The sequence below is a fragment of the Dermacentor albipictus genome, chromosome 2 (assembly GCF_038994185.2).
Source record: "Dermacentor albipictus isolate Rhodes 1998 colony chromosome 2, USDA_Dalb.pri_finalv2, whole genome shotgun sequence".
NCBI classification, from domain to species: domain Eukaryota; kingdom Metazoa; phylum Arthropoda; class Arachnida; order Ixodida; family Ixodidae; genus Dermacentor; species Dermacentor albipictus.
In genome coordinates, this window is record NC_091822.1 from 119561741 (window position 1) to 119580121 (window position 18381).

General features: G+C 46.3%; 1 protein-coding gene across 5 annotated transcripts in view; it reads left to right on the forward strand.

The window, feature by feature from the left end:
* Positions 1 to 18381, forward strand: part of Tpst (tyrosylprotein sulfotransferase) — a 498993-nt gene that overhangs the window by 229912 nt on the left and 250700 nt on the right. The gene's annotated exons all lie outside the window — the stretch shown is intronic.

An 18381-nucleotide genomic window follows, 5' to 3' on the forward strand; every position in this document is an offset into this window, starting at 1 on the left:
GGGAAAAAAAGAAGTTTACAAATAAGTGAAAAGCGAGATGTCTAGTTGGAGGCTCTGGCGGCTTGTTGCATTCGGTCGCAAGATGAAAAGTGTTAATGCGCAGATCTAATGGCCAAGCCGGCCACGCCGTGGAACGAAATTTCTTCAAGCGTGCGTGTCGTTGGCGTGTTCGTCGTATATGTTGCGTATAATGGCAGCGGTGCAGTATAATTCCGAAGGAAGTGCACGCACTCCCTGTCGTCACTCGCGCCACGTGATATACAAGGTGTGCCATTATGAAGAGGAGCCAGCGCCGCATGTTTATTCAAAGCCCTTAATTATTCTCGATGTTGCCCTGACATTAGAAAAAAAGTGCCTGCTGGGATTTATCGCTCACGGCCAACGCCGCCGACACCGACGCCGACAACACCGGCTTTTCTGCGACACGAGCTCCTTAACACTGTCGCGTTAAAAATCATAATTGACGAGTCAGGTTCTTCTTCAATATAACTGTGCTGTCCGGTACTGTAGAAAGTTATATTAGGTGACAGGAAAAACATGCGCACAGACGAGATGTTGCCTTTATTGTTCTAGTGCACTAACGCGGAGGTGACGACAATTTCTTTCTTTGTTTTCTCTTTTGTGGATCGTCATGGATCTGTCGTTGCGTGTGGGCGGACGCGAGACTCCTCGGAGCATTACGAGGGACAGACCCGCTTGGGCGTCCGCACGTCGGCGACGCCTTGCGCGGCCGGGAAGGCCACCTCACGGTCGCGCATCAGCTCAGAACGCGCTCGTGCGTGGCGCCATCAGTAATTTAAGGAGGCCGCTTTTTAATTATCGCCACCGCCGGTGCCACCCAGGCGGTTGGACGGAAGTCGTCGAGGACGGGCCGTATATATATATATATATATATATATATATATATATATATATATATATATATATATATATATATATATATATATATATATATCAGTGGCGTAGCCAGAAATTTCGTTCGGGGGGGGCTACGCCACCGGCCCAATATATATATATATATATATATATATATATATATATATATATATATATATATATATATATATATATATATAGCTGCACGTTGCAGCTCAGCCTCCTCCTTAAGAGGAAGCTTGAGCTCGGGTGCTCCTATTTAAGTACATGTAGAAGGGGAATTCGTTTTTCCCTGCAGCCACTTCACCAAATTTGAGGAGGTTTGGTGCATTTAAAAGAAAAAGATTAATTCTAGTGACTACTGGCTTCGAATTTTTCATTTAGGTGGTCAATTATTTATTAAAAATTGGCCAAAATTGAAAATTTTCAGAAATCGAAACTATCAAGTTTAACACTCTGTGACTCAACAATGAAAAATGATCTCACAATTCTGTGAATTGCATCTAATAGTACATCTACAGCGGACAAAATAGATATGTTACACATGAATCTCAAAACAATTTAGTATTGTGGAAATACGGCTTTTGCAGAACCCTTGTACACAACGTAATCAATTCACGTAAGATACAAATTGACACAGCAAACTTGTCCGCTTTGACTGTTATAATAAATGCCGTTTACAGAACCACAATATCTGTTCTTCATGCATAGCTATTAGTTTGTAAACGTCGTGCTTCTATTTTTTCAAACTTTCGGATTTTCCAAAATATTTTAAACAAAATTCAGGCCCTAAATCGAAGTTCTGTTTCCAAATGACACTAGGATTTAACTTTCTCTCTCAAATGCAACCAATTTCAATAAAAGTGATTAGCAGGATTATCTCAGAAAAGCGTTTCTGCGTTTTACAAGTATTTGAATAGGCCGCGTCGGATTGGGCCCGAGCTAAAGCTTCCTCTTAATTTATCGAGGGATGAAATACATGAATAATAACTGCGTTGTCATTGCCAAAAATGCTGCGAACGAATTCTTGAAAGCTACGCACTGTAAATACAAGTAAAATATATATTTTTTCGTAAAATATTATACTCGTATGTGCCAAAAATTGTGCCCAACATAACTGACGTCAGTGCTTCCATGTTTTTTGTCTATTTATTAAGTAAAGAAAATATCACACGAACTTTAGAGCTATATCAGTTCGAAACCGGGAAAGCAGTGCATGCCGCTGATATGAAAAATTAGAAGGCAATGAACTAAACAAGTTGAGGACAAATATGTTAACGAAACTTTGTCATTCAAGAACCGTGCTTACATTCTTGTATATATGCAATGGCTAGTGAAAAATCTCAATGACGCTGTCGTTTGTTCCAATGCATTACGCAGGAGTAGCTGTCCCTTGTCGTGTATCGTGAGTAAATTGCACCGAAGTTATAGTCGCGACAGAGAGCACGTATAAAAAGCAGGAGTTCTGCAAGATATATGAGGGCAAGTCAAATGAATGAGCCAACAACGGGGTACCTTATTTAAAAGTAGTCTTCGCGAGAATTTAGACATTTGTCCTATTGACTAACTAGTTGCGTGATTCCCGTCTTATAAAACTCCTTGGGTTGCTGCTTCAAAAAGTCTGTATCTGGTTCCCTTGAGCTGTTTTTTCGGTTGCCCCAAAATGTAGAAGTCGCAAGGTGACAGGTCTGAGCTGTATGGCGGATGTTGCAGCGTTTCCCACTTGAACTTTGCCAGTTTTGTATTAACCACATAAGCGACGTGGGGACAGGCATTGTCGTGGAACAAGATGACCCCATTCGTCAATTTTCCACGTTGTTCGTTCTTGATGGCGACACGCTGCCGTTCTGGCGTTTCACAATATCGGAAACAATTGATAGCCTCTCAAGATTTAGCACATTCTATCAGTAATGGACCCTGTCGATCGAAAAAAAACGTCAACAACACCTTTCCAGCGGAAATGATGGCCTTTACGTTCTTTGGGCATGGTAAATTCGAATGTTTCCACTGTAAGCTTTGCCGTCGTGTTTCAGGCTCGTAGTAGTGGCACCAAGGTTCGTCCCCGATCAGAGTTGCAAACAAGAAGTCGTCATGCTCATTGTGATACCCGATCAGATGAGTCAAGGCAGCGCGAAACTTCTCCGTCTTCTCGCGATGGATAAAAATCTTGGGGATCCACTGCGCACGAAAGAGTCGATAACTGAGAAGCTCATGAATTATGGCGTGAACCGAACCGTGACTGATGTTCAGATGGTCTGCCAGTTCAGCGATGCTTATCCTCCGTTCTTGTTTAAGCAGCTCATGAACCTTTGAAATTGTGTGGGGGGTGATTGCACGATGGTTTTGGCCCGGTCTTGGAATGTCTTTGCAACGTCCTTGGAACCGTTTGCTCCAACGCTTCACAGTGGTCAATGAAATGCAGTGTTCAACGTACACGGCAGTCATATGGTGATTATTTCTGTTTTGGAAACACCTTCAGCTGTCAAAAACTTCTTGACACCGAGCTGTTCAACTTTTGAAGTGTCCATTATGTGACGCAACCATATTCAACCCAGTGTATGAGAGCATTAAAGAACATTTATCTTCACACCTGCGTGTCACTTTTGTAAATGAGACATGCTGTTCTCCTGCGCGCATGCCTCGCAGATAATGAACCGAACCATTATTGCGCGGTTAGGGTAGGCTCACTTTCATTTGACTCGCCCTCGTACATTAGAAATGCAAAGGTACAATGGGATATGCAAATGCGAAAATACGGTTTGATAAAGTACAAAAAAGTGTCACTGGAAACAAAGTTCACTGCCTGTATACACAAAACCTCGCAACAAGATATTTAAGTATACGTATAAGTCTCCAATGAGTATATGTATGTAAGAAGAAGTAACTGTATATAATGCGTCAAACAAGGCAAATAAGCATGTTGCACAATCATAGATTCACAGAATTCTAGATTTCGCCTCCATTCCATCCACTCCCCCCGATGTATTACGCGCGACGGAAGGCGGCGCGCTTGCTCCCCGCTTTTCTCCTTTGCGCACAAAAGACTGAGCCACCATCGTCGGCTCACCCATTCCACCTCCCCTCCTACGCTTTCACTCGCACACACAGCATGCAGCGCGTGGTCACGATGTTATCACCCTTGGACTTTATACGAAACGTGAGGGCGATGGCAGGAATGCGCCTGGAGTGTCCATATAATTGCTTTCGCAATAATATAATAAACGTATCCGGCAACTGAAGCGTCCCGTCGCCCATTACTTTCCGCAAGGAAGTATCAAAATCGAACTTTCACCATGCGACAATTCGCTGCGCCGCAACAATGTATTTTTTTTCTGCGAGGCGGAGGGACCGAAATGAAAAAAAAACGCATAGGAAAGTATGTTGGCCAGAATCTAATGCCTACTTCGGGCACCTAATGGGGATACGGAAGGAATACCGAAGAAAACATGAGACGCTTGGTCCACTGAGAACCATACGCATACTGCTCAGTATCCTACAGCGGCGAAACAAGACTTTCCGGAAAGGTTCCGCTCAAGGAATGCGGTGCAATCATTCGAGTCCCCACAGTGATGGCGGCGAGCGACCATTGTTTCTTTTTTTTTTCTCGTCTGCTAGGCAGAAAGCGTCCAAAACCCTGTCCGGTGAAAATCCACTCGGCCAGAGCAAACCGAACGCGCACCGAAGTGCACCGCACGGTGGTCGGGGCCATACGAGAAAAACGTATGCGCTCTGGCTGGCTCTGGCAGCCCGCGGGTAGGGTAGCGAGAACAAAAAATTTGAAGAGGATCAATGTGTCCTCGCGAATAAAAGTCAAACTAGAAAAAATAAATAAGAACGTAGTCATTTTGGCAGGCTTTAGTGTCTTGACATGGATGTTCTGGCGTAGGTTAAAAAAATGTTATTTTTTATGTGGCATGACGGCACAAATGAACCACCCAAACGCTTCGTCTCATTGGACCTTGCTGCCTGCTTTGTCAACTCGTCTGCTAGTGGCTTGTCTCGTTGTATGTCCCGATGTAAGACTTTAGAAAAGTCAGTAGACCTTTGGCGTCAAATGTTTATAACAACATTAAGCCCACAAAGTTCCGCAATTGAAAATCTAAAGCACAACTTTGGAAATGTCAATGCACCTTTTACATCAAGAGCTTATGAGATTTATACCCCTAAAGTTTCGCAATTGATATCCATGCGCTCCATAGATTCCGTGGCCTCAGTGAGATGCCGCGGCGAGCCCACTCACCATCAAAGCGCCCTTGAAACTTTGTGCTCGGGTGGGACTGCTTGGCGTTATGTGACTCCCGGTGTATGGGCGTTGCCACAAAATCCAGCCCGAGTTTGCACTCTTCGCGGTTAAATGTCTTTTCGAGCGGGAAAAAGAAATTCTAGACAAAATCCGGAGTGATTTCCCGCGCCGGGGGTCGCTTTGGTCGACAGTGCATGGACAGCACGAACAAATTTCGGGGGGGGGGGGGGGCTGAAGCCCCATAAGCCCCCCCCCCCGGCTACGCCCCTGATATATATATACACAAACACCGTAGCGCGCCTAATTACACCGTGTTTCCTGCGTGAGCGAGCCCGTGCTATGTACACTGAATCGCTCGCATTCGCTCCTCCGCGGTGATCCATGCGTCTCCTGCACGACGTTGTTTTCTCGGTAGATAGATGCACGTCGGGAGTGGTTGGAGAGATAAATGTCGCTTGAGAGGCGAGAGGAGCGTTTTCGGCGGCCTTACGCGGGGTGGTAGGTCTTTATTTTTAGTTTATGAATAAGGCTTTACGCTCCCCCCCTCCCTTTCCCCTCTATAATTGCTGATGCACTTCGAGTCATGCGGGGAGTCATCCGCTGTTCTAATCGTCGTCAGCAAAGGCTGTGTCGTCGACGCCGTTGTTTGTCGTTGCCAGTGTCGTCGTTGACGTCGCCGCTGCTTTCGTTGGCCGTGTTGTCACCTTCTCCTACTCGCCGAACCGTCCGCACCCTGGATGCTAGCCGTTATTCCTGCTTAAGAAAAAAATAATAATTATTGAGCATACATACGCGCATGCAACCCCTCCCCTCCTCCCGCTTCTCTTATTGGCTCAGTGGATATGGCGTTTTGCTACTGAGCACAACGTCGAGGTTTCGATATCGATACGAACGAGTAAAAAATAAAAAAAAAGCCCAGACAAAATGAGAAAATGGTCGTGTACTTGGATCCAATTGCGCGCTAAAGAAGAACAGTCGGTTAAAATTAATTCGCAGCCCTTCACTACGGAATCTCGCGTTATTTCACTGCGTAACTTCGTGACATAAATTGTGAATTTTAAGTTGGCACGCTCCTGAGAGAAGAACGCATCTGCCAAGTAGCTTCCTCGTTATTTCCTCATCGCCTCCTGGTCTGCTCAGCTGGTTTAGCTAACCCCGGTTTCTTCGCGCTTTCATATCGGGATCAGGACGAAGTTTCCTCAACTCGCGAGGGCATTTGTTTTTATGCGAAGCATATTACGAGGGCTCAACCCAGCTCCTCAGGCGCGGCGGTGACCATGAAATCACGTGACACCGTGACGTCACGACAGAGGAGAAGTGGCTTTGGCTCAACTCTTGCAAGACGGGCTGGGTGGGAATCGAACCAGCGTCTCCGGAGTGTGAGACGGAGACGCTACCACTGAGCCACGAGTACGATGCTTCAAAGCGGAACAAAAGCGCCTCTAGTGAATGCGGTGTTGCCTTAGAAACGCGCTGTTTCTAAGGCGTGCGTCTCTTGCTCAGGCGCACATTTCGTTGCCGCGCCGAACGCTGCTTTGCTCGACGCTCACCGCGTCCAATGCGGGGCGCGTAGTCGCTGCCCTGTAGCCCATTGTCTTACACCCCTTGGCGGGTCGACGGGAACGCTGTCGCGTTCCACTCTTGAAGGCGAAGAAGTAATGCATGAGTTGTTTCTTCGTCTAGCCGAACCAAATATAGCCAAGCAACAGCAGTTCACCAGGCTAAACAGTGGTTCAACAACTAAAATAAAGGCTAGTATGCTTCGCATCCTGGGCTTAACCTTACCTAAGCCACAGCCATTTTTTTTCTTCTTCTTATTTTTTTTTTGTGAGCGACCCGTATAAGTTTCGCTTTGTAGACATGAAACTTGTTCCACCTTCCGAATTTCGGCAGTACTGAATTTCCATGCGAGGTGGTATCGAAAAGTTTCGAGACTGGCTCTGTTTTGAAAGAGAGTAGCTCTTTCGTGGACATTCAAACACCGTCACCTTCGAAATAGTCCCCCGGCGCAGCAATACAGCGCTCCCAGTGTTCCAGCCACTTTGTCCAGTCAGCATGTCCTGGAAGCCTTCTTTCCCGAACGAGTCGAGCGCCGTCTGTCTTTCGAGGTTCTGTTGAGTATTCGCGTTAAAAACGGCAACATTCGTGCATTCGGTGGTCGTTTCCTGATGTGGAAAGGCACTTCCCTTTCAGTCCAAGTGTGTGGCTTTTTGCGACGAACCTCGTATGCTGCAGTGTAGGGAAACTCCCACAGTTCTTGACATGCGCAGCCATGTGGTTAACCGTAGCAATATTTTGCGACCACTCCGGAATAAAACCAATTGGCCGTTGGCGGCACTCCGTTTCAACGTGTGTTTGTTTGTCCCCCTCTTTTTTTCCCCCATAATACCTATACCAGTATGTCTGATGAACTGGCTGGAGCAAAAGCTCTGCTGTACGTTTTGATTTTCGTTGTCGTCAGCTCTTGTCACTCCGTCATTTCCTTATCGAGTCTCTCTTTCTTTGTCTGTTTCCTTCACCATTCATTTCATAGGGAGCTCCTATATTACGCTTCCCTCGTGTGATCAGCGTTTCCATAAACACATGTTGCAGCCCATGAGGCCGTCACTTTCATGCACCAATTTTCGGTCTCCTAGTAGGCCCACGGCCAGGCTTTGCCCGCGCTATATCGAGGACGTCCAAATGCATTGTTTTTTTTTCTTCTTCTTCATTTCTTTACGTCCTGTACGACTTGGCTGTCATGTTGACGCCTAATAACTGTCGCTGTGACATCTAGTTGGGCAACTCGGCTTTTTATGGATACTTGTACATTGCGCAACCGTTCCTCGCCAACGCATTTCCCTTGTGGGCGCCGTGATACCTCTTCGCGTTTTCTGTACGTTAATAACGTCCTCATAATGTTTAACTTATGAATTATGCAGTTCGAGACACTTTCGGGAGTGGTAGCAGAGATGACTAGGACATTTAGGTGCCATGGAAAGGGCGAAGGACGCCGTGGGAGTGCTAAGAGATGGACGATAATAACTGACGCCATGTTACGTCCGAAAGTTTTTTTTTCTCCATTTTTTTTTCTTCTTGCGGTCGTCTCCAACTTGGCTGTCATGTCGAAGCCTAATAAGTGTCTCCGTCAAATCTAATTAGACAGCTCGCCTCGTTGTGGCGACTCATAGCGCAACCGATTCATTTCGGGCCGAGGGATCTCACTTTTCATTAAGTCTGTCAACATCGCTCCTCTTTCCTCGTGACGTCAATCCGTTTATTAGCAGGTATTGACTGTACATACTTCGCGTTCTGCCCCGTGCGACGGACTCCGTAATTAAGTTAATTTGCTCCCATAAATCCGTGCTGGGTGTCCTCCGCTCCGCCAACGCATCTTTCGCAACGTTCGTCGATGTCATCGCGGACCTTTCAGCGAGATTGTACGAGAATAACCCACTCAGGGTTTCTCGAGACAAAGCATGACACCTCGATTGCGTCTGTTACCCACGCCGATGCGCAATGGCGGATGTGCGTGGCACGATATAGAGAGATAGATAGATAGCCAGATAGATAGATAGATAGATAGATAGATAGATAGATAGATAGATAGATAGATAGATAGATAGATAGATAGATAGATAGATAGATAGATAGATAGATAGATAGATAGATAGATAGATAGATAGATAGAAAATTTAATATTGCACTAACTTTCGTAAAGGCCGTGAAAAGGGGTAAAAGTGTTTGATCAGTATAATTAGCAGTTGTCGAACAAGAGTTGCCTTAGGCTTGCGCCTACGTCTCGACGAGTGAACTTGTGGAAATGGAGGTGTCTACAAGGAGACTTTTGACGAGACCTCTGGTGTTGCGCTTCGGTCATGAGATATCTCTCGTTCGACCACTGCTGGTCACTTCAAAAAAAAAAAAAAATCCGTCTTCTGTCGTGTTTGGCTCGCGTCGCATATCAATGTGGCACATTGGGTGGCTTTATGCAGCGTGCTTTGCGCGATTGTTTCGTGATGCAGTATCTCCGACTTTTGTTGCAGAAAGGCTTCATTATCTTTTGTCATCGTGCATATACCGTCGGAGAATGACGTTAAGATAAAGTCAGTTGAAAATGTTGTCAGCAAATGATATAGAAGAAAAAAAAAACGACCTTCATTGCGCGATTCTCTCGTTGGGCCCGAACAGGAAGGCTGCGTATCTTCGTTAGAATCGAAGACAGTTCAGGGTTTTTGAAGTCAGTTTACGTTATGCGATTGGCGCGTTACGAACGTATACGCTGAAAGCATCACCTCTATGCAGTTTGAGAATGTAACCGTCTGCTCATCTTTATTGCAGTGAAAAGTAGTTTTTTTTCCTTTGCCTTAATACAAGGATGAATACGTAAAATAATGTGGTGGCCGGGTTGGCGTGTTTGAAGCTACGTTCTAGATTTTCATGTCATATCGCAATATTCGAAACGCAGTTCAAGGTTTCTGTCCCTTAGTCTGTGAGGTACGACGGTTTAGATAAAATTTTTGCTAATATTCTCGAGAGATGGGGCACGATCGCAGATCGCGGCTGACGACTCACCGCGGCCTATATAGGCCAATCGCGTGAGGCGAAACTGAACGGAAACTGAACGCGCGTTTCGGACAACGATCTCCGATCGCGCCCTTGACGGGAAATATTATGATAAAACTACCTACACGTTGTATGCATACCACAAGCGTCTGCGCGGTATGACAATTACATGTAATTGCTTCCGAGGTAATTTTTTGAAAATTATTGAATGCAATGTAAGGTACAAGGGGTTTTCACGCGTATATAATTGGATTCCAGTTCTCGACATTCAGGAGCTGCTTGCGTGCAGTGAAACCGCCTAAATCAAACGTCGGGATCACTGAGCCGCCTTATCGCGTCAGCTATGTGTAGTCTACATGGCACTTCGTATTCCCGTAGCGAAATACACATTCAAGTTTTGGAACAAGTATAGCAGCGTTCTTTTTATACGCCTTCCTTATTGCTTTTCTTCTTTCCTTCCTCTTTTTTATCTATTCCTGCGAGTGTGATGAATTCTCTGACGCTCTGGTGAAGTGATTCGAAAAGACGGATGCGCTGCTGCCAAACAAGAAAAGGTTCTATTTTCGGAAGACTCAGGCTTCAAGAAAACTTACTTCGTCACTGCCACAAAACGTTCATCGGAAAGTAGTATTTTCGCAGCTTCGCGAGGCTGCTTTGCCGTATGGCAATGCTGTGTTCTGGTTATGGTTAGCTTGTCGCTGGGTTAGGGGGTTAAGGACGAATTATTATATTGTGGAGAGGGAAGGAACGAGTTGAATATGCGTCTGAAGTTTTACTGTTTATTTTTGCGGTTACTTGTCTGACGTGCGTACTGCATAAAAAATAATCTCATTTGCGGCCTGAAATGAATACACAACCAGCGTTTCTTACCTCTTTTTCTCTCAATAAAAGCACAGGAAGTTATTTGTGCTCGTATTCGTGATAGTTTTGGCGCATCACTGTGCTTTAGCACAGCCTGCTTGCATCACTTGATTTATATTTTAAGAATTAATACAATAATAAAATGTAAGGCTTGCAATTTACATTTGAATAAAGAAACGGTTGGACGGGTGTTGAAGCGCCCGGTTTTCGATTTGGTCTGTCTCGGTGTTTGTTTATCGTGCGTTCCGTAGGTTGTTTCCATCTTGGTATGGTATGTATATCGAATACGTGGTTCAGCATAATAGGGAATTGCGTAATTAATGGCCTCGTAACTTTTTTTCTTCTGGTAATACAGGTGGCAACCTTTGGAAGACTGCGATGCATGCTGTCCGGTTGCAAAACTTTCCTGCATTTCGATTACCAAGCTATCCTGCATCGTATATGACTGCGCAATCACCCGATCTGCGCGAAGAACGTCGCTTAACTTTTTCTTTAATGCCACGTATGAAGTCGAAGCTAAAGCGGAGGAAGCGACCAAGCAATCAAAAGTTGAAGAAGCGACAGAAAAATAGAAAAAAAAGGAAAGGAGACAAGCCTTTCGGCAACCATATCGTGTTCCGGTGCGCACTATAATCGGATCCTTCTCTTTGTTTTACCACACGTCGCTGCCTCCTGCCGTAACGCGCCGTGCAGACTGCGTCTCACTCGCATGTCAAATAGCATTTCTTTTTCGTCGCAGTTTTTTTTTTTTGTGCTCTCGTAGCTTCGCCTCGGTTTTTATGTCCGTGGTGCCCCAAGCGGAGCATTCCTTTTCGTCTACAGAAGCGAGAGTGGTGTTGTTCCTTGCGCAGCAATATCCGCTGCTTCCTTCTGTGGCCTTTGTTTCGTAATTTCCACCGCCGGGTTTCCTTTTTCGTCCCTCGTCGAGAGGGAAATAGAGGGGAAGCGGCAGCAGCGCCGCACTGTGGCCGCCATCTTTCTTAGCCGAGTGACGTAATTGCTGCACCAGCGCTGCCGCGCGTGCGGCGGGAATCGTCGGCTGCCAGGGTTTTGATCTGTGTTCTCTATATAGGCTATCCCGTGCGCCCCAAAAAATGCGCGCATCTTTTCGCACTCCCCCTCCCCCCTCCCTTCGCCTCCTCGTTTCTTCTTTCTTCCGTAATCGTTAATCCCGTATCTCTGTGCGTCCCTTCGCGGTTGCCGTCGCTGCCTTGTTGCTCTTGCGGAGTCGTGTGCACCGCCGACGTCCTGGCCGTACAGATGAAATTTCAATTTCTCTGTGCACTCCGTCAATACGTCCCTCCCGCTCACTTCGCTCGTTTGCTTTGGTACAGATCTAGCTCTCTAACCTTCTTTCGTACGCCATATGCCTATTTGTTTCGTGCCCCGTACCCCCCCCCCCCTTTTTTTTTCTTCTTCTTTAAATTGTGTCAGTTTCTCCGACGAACCTTTGTTTGTCGTGTTCCGTTCTTGTTTTCCTTATCGAGGAAAAGGGGTTGAGAGCACATACTTCTGTCTCTCGACGAGAGAAGGCACCGTCGTCGCGAACCGTCGCCGTCTGCTTTGGGCTGTTCGTTTCGGCAGCGTGCTCGTTGGCATTGATTGAAACTGTCGGGCACGAAATGTATAGGAACGAAGTCCTTCTCGCGCCTTTTTTCCCCCACACTCCGCCTTGCTTCTCTTTGCGTTTGTTCAGGCAGGAAAGTCGTGCGCACGTGCCCGCTGACGTACGCGAAAATGATAATCTTTGTTTTTCTTTCTTTTTTCGTATAAGTTGTCACTGCAACATGTTCTACTTGGGAATTGCGTTTGAGGGCACGTGCTTTCTCCTCGAATAACGATCACGCGACTGCTGATGTAGCTCGTCTAATCGGCGTTGCCTCTCGCTGTAAAAGAAGGACGTCCGCGTGCGTTCGCACTGCCGTTGCATCTAATTGCTTTCCTCGACTTCGGGAGGACACCCTCGGCTTTTTGTGAAGTCGGTGAATGGGCCGTTTGCGCGAGGCGTCGTAGCTTGCGGCTTTGTTTAAAATCGTGCAAGAACGTGACTAAGCTCTGCCGAAAGACAGTCGCGAGTGTCCGCTCGGGAGCGTCGTTGGAAGTCGGTACGTCGCTCTCGACGTTCGAGCAGCCTGCCTCCCTCTCGGAGCTTTCAACGAGTGATCTGGGCACGTATTCTCTGCGACGATCACTTTCGGCGATAGTATAGCCCCGGCCGTCAGGCGCGCACTGATTGGCTGGTTGAGCAAAATTGGATTGAGCTGATTGGCTGGTTGAGCACACGTGACGCGTAGGCGATAATATTGTCGAAGGATGCGTCCCCTGTGGAGTGTGGTTACCTATTGATGAAGCGATGACAGTGCAGAATACGGTCCCATTATACGGCTCTTGTTCGTGCAGCGATGCGGACCATCTCCGATCGTGCAATATCCGCTGTTGAAGTTTGAGATCCGTTTCTGTGTAGCTGTTGTGTTGACAGTCAGGCATTTCGCATGTCTCGTATGTCAACTCGCGGAAATCGTATGGTCATGAATTCAATGCCGTTAAATAATGTACTACGTGAAAGCAACTCCCCCTCCCTTTTTTTTTTGAGCAACCCCGACGTACAAAGCGTGCTGTTCCGCACACTGGTTGCTAGCAGGGAATATCTCTCTCTGTAGTTCTATATGTATAGAGCCGACCAGTGTGAGCATTTGACTGCTTTGGAAAAATAGGGTAAAAGCTTTTTCACCCTTAATGGAGCTTGTTTGTTCCATGGCTACCTCTTTTATCCATAAGGCTGTACATTTTTTTTTCTGCTCTTTACAGTAAGCTATAACTACACCTGTAGGATGAGAAAAACCGTAGTTAAGAAATGTGTTCATATTCTGACAACTGTTGGGTAAGTTAATGTATGCGTTGCGCGGTATTTAGTTTCATAGCTGCGATACACATGTGGCGTGGTAAAGCGTGGCCGGTGCGTTGCAATCGGCACAAGTATGTGGATATTGCGTGAAATACAGCACCTGATATGGCGTGTCCCGATCAACGATGTCATCGTGTGCCCTTTGAGGGTAAGTGAGTAAGCCGTGACACGAACCATGCACCGCTAAGGTTGCGAAATGTTTTACTGTGTACGTATACACGCGCTACGCACTGCGACTTTGCCTGCACAGGCTTAGACTATAGATGTTGTCCTTACGCGACAATATTTGCATCGCGTCTGGCACGCGGACTCGCCAAATATAGATATATATTGGTGTACCTGAGTCAGTGGAGCGCATACTTGTTGCCCGTCTTAAATATCACCATGAACGGCAGGCATTGGCCTCTTCGTTTGCGCAATATGATAACAGGGGGTTGAGTGAAAAACGCATTACTGGGCCCCTGACCGGACAGAATATCAACAAAGCGAGTCATCGTGCCACTAAGGCAGGCCTAGTTTCACGAATAAGAACGGACCCTATGGACGCGAACGTGTATACTCGCATAGTCGCACCCTATAGTATGCTTATCCTCATCATCACTTCTCATGCTTCTCGTCCCCTCTGAGCACAGTGCTACTCTGCTACTTTGAGCAGAGTAGCAGAGGCTATAGAGGTTATTACCTCGGGCGAACCTCTCTGCGTTGCCTCTATACGTTCTGCGCTCTCTCTTGAACGTCGTTGTAGCTTTGGAGTTGGGACGTCATCTTGACCCTGAGTTGTTTGCGCAAATTTCGTATACGGCAATGATCAAATAATATTAAACCAGTGAGTGCTTCGATTCGTTTGCTTCCGAAATTTCCCCGCATGATATTGTTTATAATTTATAAAGCCGTGTACCTATATGTTCACTGCAGCTATTGTCCAGTACATTTCTAAAATAAATAAATAAATAAATAAATAAATAAATAAATAAATAAATAAATAAATAAATAAATAAATAAATAAATAAATAAATAAATAAATAAATAAGTAGGAAATACACGGAGGAATTTAGTATTAGTAGTGGAGCTGTTCATTCCCCACCATTTCTATCTTTCGGACCCACAGCGACATCGTTACCTGTGGCAAGAGGTTTTCGAGCTCTTTTCGCCGCTTTCATCGACAATATTTTTTTGCTGCTGAAAAAGACATGAGAAGTATGCCGCCGATTGAATTTCCCGTAGGGTACCAGGTGTTTCTTCATCAGGCGAACGGCAATAAAGTGTGACCAGCATAGCGAACGTCAAACCGTGGACACAATTCCCGTTTCCCAGTACAACAGCTGCAGAAAAACAAAGGATCAAGCTGCCACACCGTTTTTTTCACTTTTACGCTACCGACATATGTGATACAACAAATCTCTTCCTTCGGTGAAAGAGAAAAAAAAAACGAAAAAGAGAAAACGAAGCTGTTATTAGCTGTTTCATAAATGTGCGATGCAATGTCTTCCTTTCACCATCACCATCATCGGCATCATCATCATCATCATCATCATCATAATCCGTTTGCGTGCACTGCAGCACGAAGGCCTCTCCCAGCGATATCCTGTAACCTCTGCCTTGCGCTGGCTGATTCCAATTTATGCCTGCAAGTTTCCTAATTACACCACACCACCTAATTCTCTGCCATCCCCGACTTCGCTTCCTTTCGCACCCGTTATGTTACTGTAATAGACCACCGGTTATCTACCCTACACATTACTTGTCCCACCCAGCTCAATTTCTTCCCCCTCTTAATATCAACTAGAATATGGGCTACACACATTTCTTCCCTAATCCACCCCGCTATTTTCCTGTGTCTTAACGTTGCACCTTACATTTTCTCGTTCCATCGCTCGTTGCGCGGCCACTAGGTTCTTCTCAAGCGTCTAAATTAACCTCCAAGTTTCTGCCCCATAGGTTAGTATAGTCGTAGAATACAATGACTGTACACTTTTTGTTTCTTTTCGAGGATAGCGATAAGCCGCCGGTCATCATTTGGTAATGCCTGCAGCATGCGCTCAAAGCCATTGTTATTCTTCTGAAATTTTCCTCGTCGTGATCAGGGTCTCTCTTGTGAGTAATTGACATATAGATAAAAACCCTCTTGCACAAATTCTAGAGGCTGGCTGCCAATCACGACGTCTTTATCTAACATTCCTTTAGAAGTTCATTTCGCAGTTGTGAGCCTACTTACGCCCGGTCCCTCCTCGCTGACGTTCACTACGCTCGATACGCTTAAGATATATGCCTATAGCCGACGGCTGGACATGTGTATATAGCTGCTTTCAAACGTAGGCTGCCCAGTGTATATGCGTGCATACAGTAACAGAGCGAAACGCGTTGGGAGACGAACTTGACGCTTATTTTGTGTTTCGTATGCGTTGCCGATACTCAATGAAGTAACCCGCGCGAAAGTTTATTTTTCGTTTTTTTTGCGAGTAACGACGAGGCACTTTTATTTCACGGCTCAGTAGAAACTCGCATGCAACCGCAGTTCTAGCTGGGCGAAAAGTAATCTTGCGTCGACGAAATAAAAGCGCGCAGAAGAGTCGTATCGACACACCCCTGAAGTCTAAACCGCGTTCTTATAGCTCTTATTCTTTCTAGTTTTTGTTCGGGAGTGCTGGCCGGGGACTTCACGCTCCATTAGCTTCGGACTTCGCTTTCGCAATGAGCCCGTTTCGCTGAAGCGTGTCGGGTGAAATGTGTGCGCATACGATCATTCAGGAGTTTGATTCCCAATGACTTTGCCCGAGTATATGCGTCCCTAGGGCAATGACGCTAACTTACGGTCTTCGGCTGATACTTTTCTGTCATTTTATTTTGCTGCAGGATTGTCATGCCTTCGAATTATCTTTATGAACAGTATCAGACTTATCGTAAAACTTTAACCGTTATTCATAGTTCTTCGTATCAACAAAAACACATAAAAACTTTATTCAGAGCTTTTTTTGTGCCAGAAAACCACGATTTGAATATATGAGGCACGCCGCAGTGGGGCAGTCGGGATTTGGTCCGCTTGGCGTAATGTGCACGTCCAAATCTAAGTGCACAAGTGTGCGTGCGTGTGTGTGTGTGTGTGTGTGTGTGTGTGTGTGTGTGTGTGTGTGTGTGTGTGTGTGTGTGTGTGTGTGTGTGTATGTGTGTGTGTGCGCGTGCATGTGCGCGTGCGTGCGTGCGTGCGTGCGTGCGTGCGTGCGTGCGTGCGCATTTCGCCCCCATAGAAATGCGGCCGCCTCGACCGCGATGGAATCCGAGACCTTGATCGAGTTCAGCAATACGACTATCCTGTCAGCTACGGTGGCGGGTACAAAATATTTAATTTTCCCGTTGGATTTACTGTTGATTGGTTTGCTATGGCCATAGTGAATAACTATATAAACGACGCTTTCTTCGCATACTTTCCTAGCGCCTGTCGCATTGTCTTCGTTTGTCTCGCCGGATTCCATGGCCCGACGGCGAGCTTATCACATGCTACAACAACAACAACAACAACAACAACAACAACAACAACAACAACAACAACAACAACAACAACAACAACAACAACAACAACAACAACAACAACAACAACAACAACAACAACAACAACAACAACGACGACGACGACGACGACGACGACGACAACAACAACAACAACAACAACAACAACGACAATAATAATAATTCCACGCATTTTCGGCATCGCTGGGCGCGTATCTTCACGACGGCTTCAATCGCACGCTCAATATTGATGTACTGTTGGTGTCACGGTGCAGGTATAGAATTGCATGTATGCGGGTGTGCGGGCCGACAAGCTACGAGGGGTCGTTTTCGCTTTGCGTGGCTTTGCGCCATTGCAAAAAACATGATCAGTTGCCCCCCCCTCCTCTCCCCCGATCGATGCGTCGGTAAATGTCTTCATCCTCGCAATGAGCTATATGGGGACGCCATTTCTGACGCGTATAAATCAGCGTCACTAATTCGAATGCATGCTTCCTCTCTGAACTCCCTTACGATAACGTTACAGTGGTTCCTCGCGCATTCTTTCTCTCTGCCCGTCAACCGTGTCCCCGGACGCCAGTGATCTTTACGCAACACCACCTATAGTGCTGCTCCAAAGCGACACACTGACGAAAAAAAGAAAACACAACAATTAGATGAGCGTGATACGCTTGAGTGAGTGTAATGCGAAAACATTTTCAGTATCAGCCCACCCGTGCCTTTCTTTGAATGCTGTGCCTCCAGGCCCGATGTACATTAGAAGCCACACTGAAATCTCTTGAGGACACGATATCGACGGTGCACTGTGTCAGGAATGCACCTTCAAGTCGCCACGTTTGATTGCACAGCCTCCGGAATCGGCTTACTGTTGAATACGACATGCGGAAAACAAGAACGCTCGTCTGCCTATAGAGTTAGGTGCACGTTAAACAAAGTCACAGGCTGTCGAAATTAACGAGGAGCCTCTCCTCGTCACGGCATATCTCTTGCAGTCCGTGTGTCGCTTTGGTACGTTGTAAACCGTGGTATGAATTTTTCTTTTAGCAGTGTTTCTCTTTTCACCATCCTTATCGTCTTCAATCTTTCTTAATTTTTTTTGCTTCACTTACTTCACCCACCCCACCTGTCAAGCACTTTTCACACCCTCGTACGCAGCGCAGTGTAAAAGCAAACAGTGCAGCCCTATACTCGAGTCCCACGGGAGACAGATTGATGCACATCTCCGGCACCCGGGTCAGAACGCCCGGAACCACTCTCGAACGCTGTCACACGGGAACATGCGCAACAAGAAGAAGCCGCGTAAGAACGCGAAGAAGACACAAACGACAGCAACAACAAAATGAAGAAGAAGAACGGGGACAGGTCGAGACCGCTCTTGGCAAAGGCTGGCGCCGTGCAGCCCCTCTGCGCGGCGGGTCGGCGAGATGGCCGGACCCGACGACGGGTC